General features: G+C 31.5%; 1 long non-coding RNA gene across 1 annotated transcript; it reads left to right on the forward strand.

The window, feature by feature from the left end:
- The first annotated feature begins 10,048 nt into the window (after nucleotides 1-10,048).
- On the forward strand, nucleotides 10,049-10,706 carry LOC105796936 (uncharacterized). Its single transcript, XR_008194132.1, has 3 exons — nucleotides 10,049-10,272; nucleotides 10,352-10,552; nucleotides 10,633-10,706. It is a non-coding gene; the product is annotated as an uncharacterized LOC105796936 (long non-coding RNA).
- Nucleotides 10,707-12,192: the final 1,486 nt, after the last annotated feature.

Consider the following 12,192-nt stretch of genomic DNA (forward strand, 5'->3'; position numbering starts at 1 on the left):
GCTTCCTATATGTGGTTACTAATTTTCGATTGATCAATGCATGTCGTTCGGAGCTTTGTTATAACCACCAAGGAATCCCCTCAACCTCTACTGCCCAAAATCCCAACTCCTGTGCGAATCTCAAGAATTTCTTTTTAAATAAATAAGATAAATTATTTGCATTTTGTTAATTTGGTCAATTTGAAAGATTTAATTGTATACGTTAAGAATTGAATAAATCGACTTAATAAGAAAATTAAATAAATTGCACAAATTATAATGCCAAAATCGAATGAACCGATTCGTTTAACTGAGAATATTGAGTTTTTTAAAATACTCGATATTAAGTATTTATTTTATTTTAAGTTTAGGTATGTAAATGAATTTTGAATTTAATAATTAAATTTTACTCGATTTTAGTGGCGTTTGGACAGAAAACACCACAAATATATACAACTAGTGGCGTTTTGTCCATAAACGCCGCAAATTTATCGATACCCAACAATGGCTGATATCATCTCCCCCGATTCCCTTTTCTTTCTCAATCTATTCTTTTCTTGACTAAAATGTACAAACCTTGTTCTTCTATTTTATACCCCAAAATTATAATTATTACTTTCCCCATCCATATTCTTTGATTTCTCGAAACCCTAAACACCCATTGTGCCCCCTTTCCTAATAGGCTGTAACCGACGCTTAGCCAGTTTATCGAGCAACCGACTCCTGAGCAAGTATGTGAGGCTTTTCATGTTTTTTGTTTGGGTTTGTTAAAATTTACTTGTATCATGTATATCGTGTTAAATTTTAGAAATTCTTTTAGCTTCAATCCGCATTGTCTTTGGTTGGTTCTGCTTCCTTTATTTCTTTCTTTTTAATTTCCTTATTGGTTTTTTATTTGTGTGTTTTTCTTTTATCTCTAGACCTACTGTAATTTATTTTCTATTTTCTTCTGAATTCTTCTGAATTCTTCTAAATTTGTGTGAAAGGTAAACGATTTCCTATATATATATTAACAAAATACGAATTTAGAAAATATTAATCTACCCTAAATATATATTTTTTGTTTTGGAAGAATTTATGTGAAAGGTAAACGATTTCCTATATGAGTTGAAGTCTAAAGACTAATTGGCATGCCCTGCAACTTGAATTTTGGTGAGGGATGGACCAAGAACCAATTTTGATTTCTAATGTATTTATATCTAGTACCTAGGCATTCCAAGAACCAATTCAATTGGGAGGGTTTTCAACTCTGGTTCAAATATCAATAACAATCTGCCCAATTCTGAAGAGGCAATTTGTAGAGGAGAATATACACTCATAAGGAGCCTGATTCGGGTCCTAGAGGTATTTAATGTTGCTACTTGTTCTTGGTTGATTCTTTAAGTGTTTAATGTTGCTACTTGTTCTTGGTTGATTCTTTAACAATAGAGGTGCTCATGGGCTGGGCAGCCTGATCCGGCCCGATAGCCCGCCCGAAATATGGGTTTAGGCAAAAAAAGAGGCCTGTTTAGAAAAAAGGGTGGGCCTCGGGCATCACTTTTTTGGCCCGAGCCCGGCCCGGCTAGCCCGAATATAATAAATAAATTTATTTTTTTATTTTTTTATTTTAAAATATTTTTAAATACTTTTTTTTATTTTTTATTTTTAAAATAAATTTTTGGTGTTTATTAAAAAAATGGGTCGGGTCGGGTCGGGCCGGGCTCGGGCTTAGAAATTTTTCTCGGGCTGAGCCTGGACAAAATTTTAGGTCCATATTTCGGGCAGGGCCGGTCCCGGGCCTAGGACGCGGGCTAAAATTTTTTTCTGGACCCAGCCCGAACCCGGCCCAGCCAATGAGCACCTCTATTTAACAATCTGTTAGTTTTTTTTCTTATAAATAGTGACATTCCCTTAATGTGGTGTTGAAGGGAAAAGACAAATGGACAAGGTCATTGACAAATATGCTTCTATGTAGGTAGATGTGCAACCTTTATGGTTTTTAAGAATCCATTCATTCAGGTTTAGCTTCCAAGTTTCTGCTCTAAAGCTTAATGAAAATCTTAATTTGAGATAAAATTTCTATTGAGCAGGCAATTGCCATAATATAGTTTTTGTTACAAGGTTTTATGTTTGTGATCTGCAAGGCATTTAGTTTTATAATAGGTAAATGCAACTCATGATGTTTTTGCTTTAACTGCAAGCATAAAACCTCAGAGAAGCAATGGTGTTTACTCCATATCAGTGTAGATAATCATTTTTCCCTGCTGACTAAAGGTAGTACAGCTGAGTTATTGAGCTCCAAATTTTCTATTTCTTTCTCTTTTTTGGTTAAACCGAATTAAGCAGGCCAAAAGTAAACGTAATAGCAGCGAATTTGACCCTTATATTTAAAATTGTTGCTTTCTCTTCGCTTGGCTTTTATGTGTTCTGTAAGCTAATGATATCTACTTAACGATGTCTATTGTATTAAGATATTGGATATTTGATGCTTGAAAATATTGCAATATGCTAAATACAACACATTTTCTCTAGTAGATACTTTGAGAATGGAGTTGAATTTCAATAGGCTGTTTAGTTGTAAACCTTTTTACATGCTTTGCCATTTCATGAAATTATAAAAAAGGATATTGTTTGGCTCATCTCTGTATAGATGATCCTTTTTTTTTGTCCATGAATTTAATTCTTTCCCTTACATATCATCTGACCCTGTACAATGTTTTTGCAGTCAACTGCATCAGAAAGTAGCCTTTTCAATCATTTGATAAACTGCTGGGAATTCAATCCTGGAGCAGTCCCAGGAACTTACAGCCTTTACTTCCTTGTGGACTTTAAGTTCTAGTCACCACTCTATCGGCAAGTAATGTCCCAATAGGCCTTTGTAGGATTGCTCTATTGACAAAATTACGGACTTACCAAAGATAAAAGAATATCTATTATTAACTATTATCTCTTACAACCCTGAAGTTATATATATTATCAAATTAGTTTATTCTATTTGAACTTGTAATTTTGCTATTTATACACTTTTATTTTTCATTTATTTTATTATTTTTGCTGTTATGGAGTTTCTTTTTTATTCTTCTTGTAGCATCTCAAAAGTTTTGGGTGTGCTTTGCTCACCACATCACTAGTTGCTGGAATCGACTCTACCATCCAATTTACTATTTCTAAGAGGTATGTATATTTAATTTGCTAAATTTAAATTGCACATAATATTATTAAATTATTATCCCTTGCTTCCAATAATAATTTAGCTACTTAAAGTTATGTTTCTCTCCATTGCAACTGTTATTGTATATTTTATGTGCAAAAAAGCATGAGAGTGCCTTATGTTTGTATGTTAGTTAAGCAGATTATAGATAGAACCTGACAAATTTCATTTTGTGAAGTCTCTAATAGTGATTTCATCAAAATATCCAGAGTTTGATTGCTACTTTTCAAGTTAAAATGAAGATGCATACATGTGATTGTTCGCTCTTCAAAACTTGGAACCAGAAAATAAAGTAAACTGACTTTATTAATTCTTCCTTATAAAAACTTTAAAGGCATTTTCCATATATAGACTGATTGGTTTTGACTTTATTCCTGTAATTGAATAGTGTTTTATATGCAAGTTGAAGGTGGACTTTCTATGTTCATCTTGCTCAAAAGCTGCCCGAGTCTGCCTGCAGTAGGATCAACTAATTAGTTAATAAACAACTACACCTAGTTTTGTAATCGTCTACTTGCATACTTGCATATACTTAATAATAATCATAAATAACTTTTATACATAGTTATTATTTTTACATTACATTTCTTCATTGTTTTTTCTTTATTACATCTCAAATAATCTGTTGATGGTAATGCTCATAGAAAAAGACACTCAACTAGATTAAATTCAAAACCAGAAGAATTTAACATGTCAAATGTGTAGAAAAAAAGAGACTAAATTCAAATAGCTATTTATATATTTCAGATTTGACTATTATATATGTATCGAAATTATGCATTTTATTTTCTCATTTTCTTCAAATGATAATAAAAATTAGCCCTGTTTTGCTTACTAATATATTTAATATAACTATTTAAAAAGTTAATTTTTTAAAATTGTTTAATAACACGAATTGAAATGAAAAGAGAATATTCATTAGCAGCCTAAATTGATCAATTTAAATAATCAATGTTGATATTTCACATGGGAATGGATATTCAAATCTTATATTGTACATGGTTATGATTTAAGTCCTTATTTCATTTAAGTAACTTCATTATAATATCTTATTTTATTGATATCTTTATATTTAATCCAATTTTTATTATTTATTTTAGTTTTGATTCTAAATTTTCATTTTATTTTAAAATTTAAGATAACTTGAGTTCTAACTTTTGGATTTTAATTGTGTTATTAATTTATTATTTTAAATTCTAAATTTAAATTGTTAATTTTTATATTTAATTTTAAAGTTAAAATTTTATAGAAATTTTAATTTAAATAATATTTTTATTTATCCTTAAAAGTATATAGTTTAAAGTTCAAATTTCAAAATAAAACATAATATAATATTTATCATAGAAATAAATATTATTTAATTAAAACAAATTTTAAAGGAAAATAATATTTATCTTAATGTTAAAATTATTTTAATATTTTCATAAATATTATCATAAAATAATATTTATCTTAATATTTACTTTATTAACATATAATTATTAATTTATTAATTTTTGTCTTTTAAGTATAGTAAACACAAAGGTGATAAAAAACACAAATTTATAAATTAAAAGAGTATAATTAAAAGATTAAAATTTAAAGTTAAAATTTAAAGATGATAATCATAACTTACATAAACATTTAAAGAATAAAAAAACTTTGGATCATAACGTACATAACTTACATAACGTACATGATACATAAATATATACCATATCATAACTTACTTCACTTACATAACTTACATAATTCATAAATATATATCATATCATAACTTACATAACTTACATAACTTACATTATACATAAATATATATCATATCATAACTTACATAAAACTTTGGATCAAAATATATAAAAATCATAGAAATTTGGACAACACTATTGTTTTTCCCTACTCTTAATTATACTTATAAATAAACAACTTACCGAATTAGTTTACACCCATTAGATACTTGATACTTGATAATTGATATGTATTATCTATTTTAGTACAATGAGATGATTTAAATCAATTTAGAACACTTAAGTAACCGTAATTTATTGTCAACTTTAGACTTCAAGAACTACGAAATGGATAAGAGTTGGATGAATTTGTCAAGGGTAAGTAACAACTATCAAAATGGAGTAAAAACTTTTCTAAATTTTGCATTTCAAAATGCAAGCCAAGAGAATATGATTCTTTTCCCGTGTAAGAAGTGTGGCAACATCAATTGGCATATTCGTGAAGTTGTCTACGAACATCTAATTGTTGATGGCTTTATTTGGGGGTATAAAAAATGGATTTTTCATAGAGAGTGTACACCTCGTAGAACCTCTTCAACGATTAATCCAGCTTATCCTCATAATGGTTACCATCAGTCTGTTAGAGAAGATGACATGGAAGGTATGTTGCGGGATGCATTTAATATGCGTAGTCATGGTTTGCAATTGTTTCCACCTGAAATTATTGCATCCGATGGTTGTGATATTGGTGGAAATGTTTTTACCAAAATGGGAAGAAGTGTACCTGATGAAGAGCCAAATGAAGAAGCAGCGGAGTTCTACAAGTTACTTAATGGAATGAATGAAGAACTTTATGTGGGATCGAAATTTTCAAAATTGTCATTCTGCATTCGTCTTTTTCACTTAAAATGTTTGGGAGGGTGAACTAAAAACTCTTTTACACTACTATTAGAGTTTTTGAGAGATATGTTTCCATTTGCAAAAATCCCTCATTCATGCAAAGATATGAAGAAACTGATAAAAGATTTAGGCCTTAGGTACGACAAAATTCATAGTTGCCCAAATGACAGCATGTTCTATTGGGGTGATCGAAAAAATCAACAGTCTTGTCATGTTTATGGTAAATCTCGTTGGATGAATAGGAATACAGAAGATGTGAATGAGGATGAAGGTGAGGCACAGTCAAGAAAGAAGACAATAAAGATTTTGCGATATTTTCCACTAAACCAAGGCTTTAAAGGTTTTTCATGTCATCAAAGATAGCCGAGTCTATGAGGTGGCATCGTGATCAACGAATCGATGATGGATTATTAAGGCATCCTGCGGATTCTTTAGCTTGGAAATTATTTGACAGTAAATTTCCAAGCTTTGCAAGTGATCCTCGGAATGTGAGGCTTGGGCTAGCATCTGATGGATTTAATCCGTTTAAAATCATGAGTACTTCGTACAGTACTTGGTCTATAGTGATTGTTCCTTACAATTTGCCTCCATGGGTTCGCATGAAGCAATCTTCTTTTATCTTATTTATGATTATCCCTGGAGAGAAAAGTCCCGGAAGTGATGTTGACATTTATATGCAGCCACTTATTGAAGAGTTGAAATAGTTATGGGCAGGTGTTGAAACATATGATGTCTTGAGAAAGGAGAAATTTTATTTACGTGCATCTTTGTTATGGACTATTAATGATTTCCCGGCTTATGCCAATTTATCTAGTTGGAGTACCAAAGGATGTTATGCTTGTCCTTGTTGTGCGGCGCAAACATGTAGGGGTGTGCATTCGGTTAACCGACCCGAAATAGCTATAACCGAATTAACCGACCTTCTAAAATTTTTAACCGTTAACCGAACTGAATTTTTTTAAAAAAATTAACCAAACCGAAATTTTTTCAGTTAATTAGGTCGGTTAACTGAATTAACCGAAAGTTGTATGGTTTTTATTTTTGGTTAACAATTAACCGAATTAACCGAATTACCCGAATTATCCGAATTGAATCACTACATAATTAAAAATATGACATAAGTCTTTGAATCACTACATAATTAAAAACATTACATAATTCTTGAAATTAACATATAGTTGAAATGTAAGTATTTAATATTCTCCATTTATATCCATTTCTTCTATTCAAAAATCTCCATTTGCATTAAACCTAAAAAAAAAATATGTGTAATTGGGTAGATACTTAAGAGTTAGACTTTAGTTTTATTTTTATTGGGTTGGTATTGGGTAGACTTTAGTTTTAGTTTTATTTGGTTGGGTAATTGGGTAGACTTTAGTTTTAGTTTTATTGAGTTGTGTTGGATAATTTTATTTATTAATTTTTTTGGTTAACCGAAAAAATTCGATTAATCGACCGGTTTCGAACTGAATTAACTGTTAACCAAAAAATCGTAAAAAGATTAACCGACCCCCGACCGAAAAAATTCGGTTAACCGACCGATTAACCGAATTCAGTCAGTTAACCGAATTTTTTCGGTTTTACCCGAATTATGCACATCCCTACAAACATGTTTGAAGTGGTTATATAATGGGAAAAAGTTCTCTTATAAGGGGCATTGTCGGTGGTTAGATGGAAATCATAGATTTAAATTTCAGAGGACTCTATTTGATGGTACTGAAGAGTTCAGAGAAGCTCCTGAGCAGACTATTGGATCTGAAACCTTGTTCATGTTAAAAGATATTAATTTTAGTTATGGGAAGATGAATCAACCACCCAACACACAAATAAAGAGAAGACTGAGGAAGGCATATGTTGGCGATGTTGACCGGCAGATTGGTGATGAATCTGATGAAGAAGATGATCCTAATGAGGCGGACTTGTGGAAAAAAAGAAGTATTTTTTTAGTTGCCTTATTGGGAGCATCACATTTTGACACAATCTTGATGTCATGCATATTGAAAAGAATGTTTGCGAGAACATTATTGGGACAATTCTAAATATCGATAGAAAATCGAAAGACAATCTTCAGAGTCAACTTGATCTAGTTGACATGGGAATTCGACATGATCTTCATCCCCAATTACTTCCAAATGGAAAATTTTAGTTGCCGTCTTCTATTTTTGCAATGTCAAAGAAAGAAAAAGAAGTGTTCTGCACGGTATTAAAGGATATAAAGGTCCCAGACATGTATGCATCAAATATATCTCGATATGTGAGTCTTAAAGATCGAAGACTATATTCCCTAAAATCACATAATTATCAAATATTGATGAAAGATTTACTACCAGTTGCTTTATGGTGTTGTATGTCAAAAAAGGTGACATCTTGTATAATTGAACTATCTAATATAACGAAAGCTATTGTGGCAAAGTTTTGATTGTTGAAGAACTTGAGAAAGTATAAGATCGAGTCGCCTTAACTTTATGCAATTTGGAGAAGATCTTTCCACCTTTCTTCTTCACTATTATGGTGCACTTGCTAATCCATCTCCCTCATGAAGCAAAACTTGGTGGATCGATTTTCTATCTGTGGATGTATCCTATAGAGAGGTGCTAATTTATTTGTAAAGTTTTCATTCATTCATGAATATACCTTTAGTTACAACTTTTGATAATGTTGCATATCGTGTTTAGGTTCCTATGCAAATTGAAGTCTTATTGTCGTAATAAGCGTTATCCAGAAGGATCAATTGCTAAAGGTTACTTGGCATGACTTTTTGCTCTAAATATTTAGATGTTGAAACAAGACTGAATAGACCAAGTAGAAATGCTAGGCTCACTAATCATAACTTAGCTGAAACTTATCTATTTCGGAGTTATGGAGAACCAATCAGTAAAGTTGAAATTGCACACTTAGATGATAGATCTTGGGTACAAGTACATCGATATGTTCTTTTTCACCACAATTCAATTGAACCATTACGCAAGTAAGTTTTATAATTTGATAAATATTCATCTTTTTAATTTGTTTATCTTCTAACCAAGTAATCCACTTTTTAACATAGTGAGTACAAACAAGTCTTGAAATCTCGTTCATGCTCCCGAAGATTACAACATTAAGAGATTCACAAGTTATTCACAGAATCTTTTCATGAATGGTTAGGGCAAACAGTATGCAACTAAAGCTTTCATTGACAAATAATAATGTTTTCGTATAACATTTATAATTAATCAATTTACTTTTGGTTCAATAGGTTTGGAGTGGAAATGACGAAGTTAAATGGCTTTCCCAAGGTCCAAATAGAGTAGTAAAAAGATATACTGCCTTCCTCATCAATGGATTCAGGTTTCATACAAAATCTCACGAAAGATTGAAGAGGACTCAAAATTGTGGAATAGTTATTAATTCTTCAATTACAAGTTATGCTAATGCTAGGGACAGCAATCTTGTTGAGGAAAATGTGGAGTATTACAGACTTTTTACTGACATTATTAAGTTGGATTACTATGGCAAACAAAAATTTGTCTTATTTCGATGTGATTGGGTTGATGTTAATACTGCTCGCGGAATTAAAAAATATCAATTTGGTTTTACAATGGTGAACTTTTCTCGATTAATTCACACTGGAAAACAATTGATAGACGAGTCGTATGAATTTTCTTCTCAAGTCAAACAAGTTTTTTACTCAAAAGATCCAACTGATGAAGGTTGGTACGTTGTACTCCGTAACACCCCTAGAGACTTGTTTGACATGGGCAATGGAAGTAGATATGACATTGACGAAAGATCGGAAACTTTGCCTTTTCCAAAAAAAAAAACTTAAATGAAACTATCCAGAGCACTAGTACACAATTTTAATGGGTTCGCTAGGATGTGGATGAAGATATTTACGAATCATGATGTAGTAAGAATTTACGATTTTTTAATTATATGTAATATTATAATTTAAATCTTGATCTTGTTAAATATTTCAACTATTTTATATGTACTATTATTGTTGTAATTAGTTACTAATATTTCAACTATTTTATGTGTATTGCAGATAAAATGCCTAGAAGAAGATTGCGAGATCTTAGTATTATTCAAAATCCTCCAAAATCAGAAGAAACAAATAGTGAACAATAGACTGCTATTGGATCTTCGAATGTTTCGAATACAACTGACGAACCTGCAGAAATTCAAAGTAATGTTAACTTTAATTTACATGCATGTTGACTTTTATTATTGATATTTGTTTCAAATTCTTATATTATAATATACCTTTTTTTCAGCTGAAAGTGGTAGGGGCGCAAAACTCGAGGACATATGCTATTAAAAGATTTATATGAGTTAAATTCTGTCGAGCGTGTCAAAGTAGCTAGAAACAGTCTTGGGCAGCCAATTGGATCAGAAGCTCAACTTTTAGCAAGATACTTGGGCATTATAGCATAAAATGTCAATCTGTTGCCTATCAACTACGAGTCATGACATCATATGTCTGATAGTAACAAAAATCAAGCTCTTGATAATATTAAGGTAATAATGTGAATGTAATTTATAATACTTTGGTTTAAGTTTCATTTATATTTACTTTCTAAACTTGTGTTGTTTGCAGGAGAGATTTGCTTTAGAGGTCTCGAATAATTATGTGAAGAAGGCATCAGGAAAAAAATAGAGAGACCATAAAAGTTCTTTAAAGAAGGAATATTTTAAGAAAAATATAAGTCTCGAAGAGAAATTGTGAAATGTCCTGCCGAGAATGCTGAGGTACCAATGGGAAGATGCAATTAGATTTTGGAATTCAAAGAAAGGAGAGGTATTACGTACTTCCAAACTCTTATAATTATTTCGGTTTATAGTATTTACTATATACGTAATAATAATTTCATAATATAGGATCGTGAGCGAGTTAGAACTACAAGTAGGCAAAAACAAAAATTCACGCACACAGTTGGGTCAAAAAGTTTTGCTTGTGTAGCTGATGATGAGGTATTTTGAATTTATTAATTGTGTCAAATATTAATTACTTTATACTAAATAATATTTTTCCTACTATATTGTAGGAACTGTCGTCTAGTCAAAAAGTTGGACGCCTTCAGCTTTTTGATATTTCAGCTTTTTGACATTACACATAGAAAGAAAGATGGATCTCCTATGACTACTGAAGCTGCAGAAATTATGGTATATTCACTTAATAAAATTTGAATTATTTTAAATATTTATCATGTTTAATTATAATGGTTTAATTCATCGTTTGTAATGCAAATAATGTTAAGTTATGTTGCATTTATTTTGATTATATATTTCGTTTCTAACTATTTGATTGATTTATTAGGAGAAACTAAAAGATAAAAGGGCGGAGTATGAAGCAATCGCATCGAGTGATAGTTCTGTTAATCTTGACGACATTGATAACCGAATTATTACTGAAGTTTTGGGTCCTGAAAGGTATGGTCGGGTTCGATTTCAAGGATCTTTTGTACATGCCTTCGGGGAATTAGGCTCAAGCTGACGGGTTCGATTTCAAGGATCTTTTGTACATGCCTTCGGGGAATCAGGCTCAAGCTGAAGTTCAGAGGTTAAGAGACCAGATGGCTCAGATGCAAGCGAGCACAGTTGAGCAAATTGCTCAACTTAAAGCGAAGACAACATCGAGAGAAGTAGAGGCTCAAAGAAAATATGAAGAACTCCAGCTACAACTTAAAACGGAGGCAACAACGAGGGAAGTAGAGGCAAGTAGAAAATATGACGAACTCCAGCTACAGCTTCAGAATATGATGAAAATGTTTCAGCAGTCGAAGAATCCGCCATCTTAGATGTTTGTTTTTTTTTATTATGAGAATATTTTAACAATATAACTTTTGAATATAATAAATTTTGTTATTTCATTTATTAATTTAGACCATATACATATTTCCTTCGTTGGATTTGAAGTATCATTTAGATTTGCAGTTTTTGGTTGGATTTGATGTTACAGGAAATTATGTTGACAATTCGGGTTCTATATGAATGAAAATGGGTTGTTAGAAATCTACTAAAGTTAGTGTCGTTTTTCCACAAACGCCGTCAAAAAACATGACTTTTAGAGGCGTTTTGGGGAAAAGCGCCGCTAAAGGTCATGTTCTTTACTGGCGTTTGTGGGGAAAGCGTCGCTAAAGGTCATGTTCTTTAGCGGTGTTTGTGGGAAAATTGCCTCTAAAGGTCATGTTCCATAGCGGCATTTGTGTGGAAAGCGCCGCTAAGGGTCATGTTCTTTAGTTGCATTTTTGTGAGAAGCATCGCTAAAGGTCATGTTCTATAGCAAAATTTTTGTGAAAAACGTTGCTAAATGTCATGCTCTATAGCAACATTTTTTCACATAAACGCCGCTAAAAACCTGTTTTGCTGTAGTGTATAGTTACTCGCATCGACAATGTAGCACACAATAGTCATTGACAGCTTGAGTAGTAAACTCAC

This window comes from Gossypium raimondii, chromosome 3 (assembly GCF_025698545.1).
Source record: "Gossypium raimondii isolate GPD5lz chromosome 3, ASM2569854v1, whole genome shotgun sequence".
NCBI lineage: Eukaryota > Viridiplantae > Streptophyta > Magnoliopsida > Malvales > Malvaceae > Gossypium > Gossypium raimondii.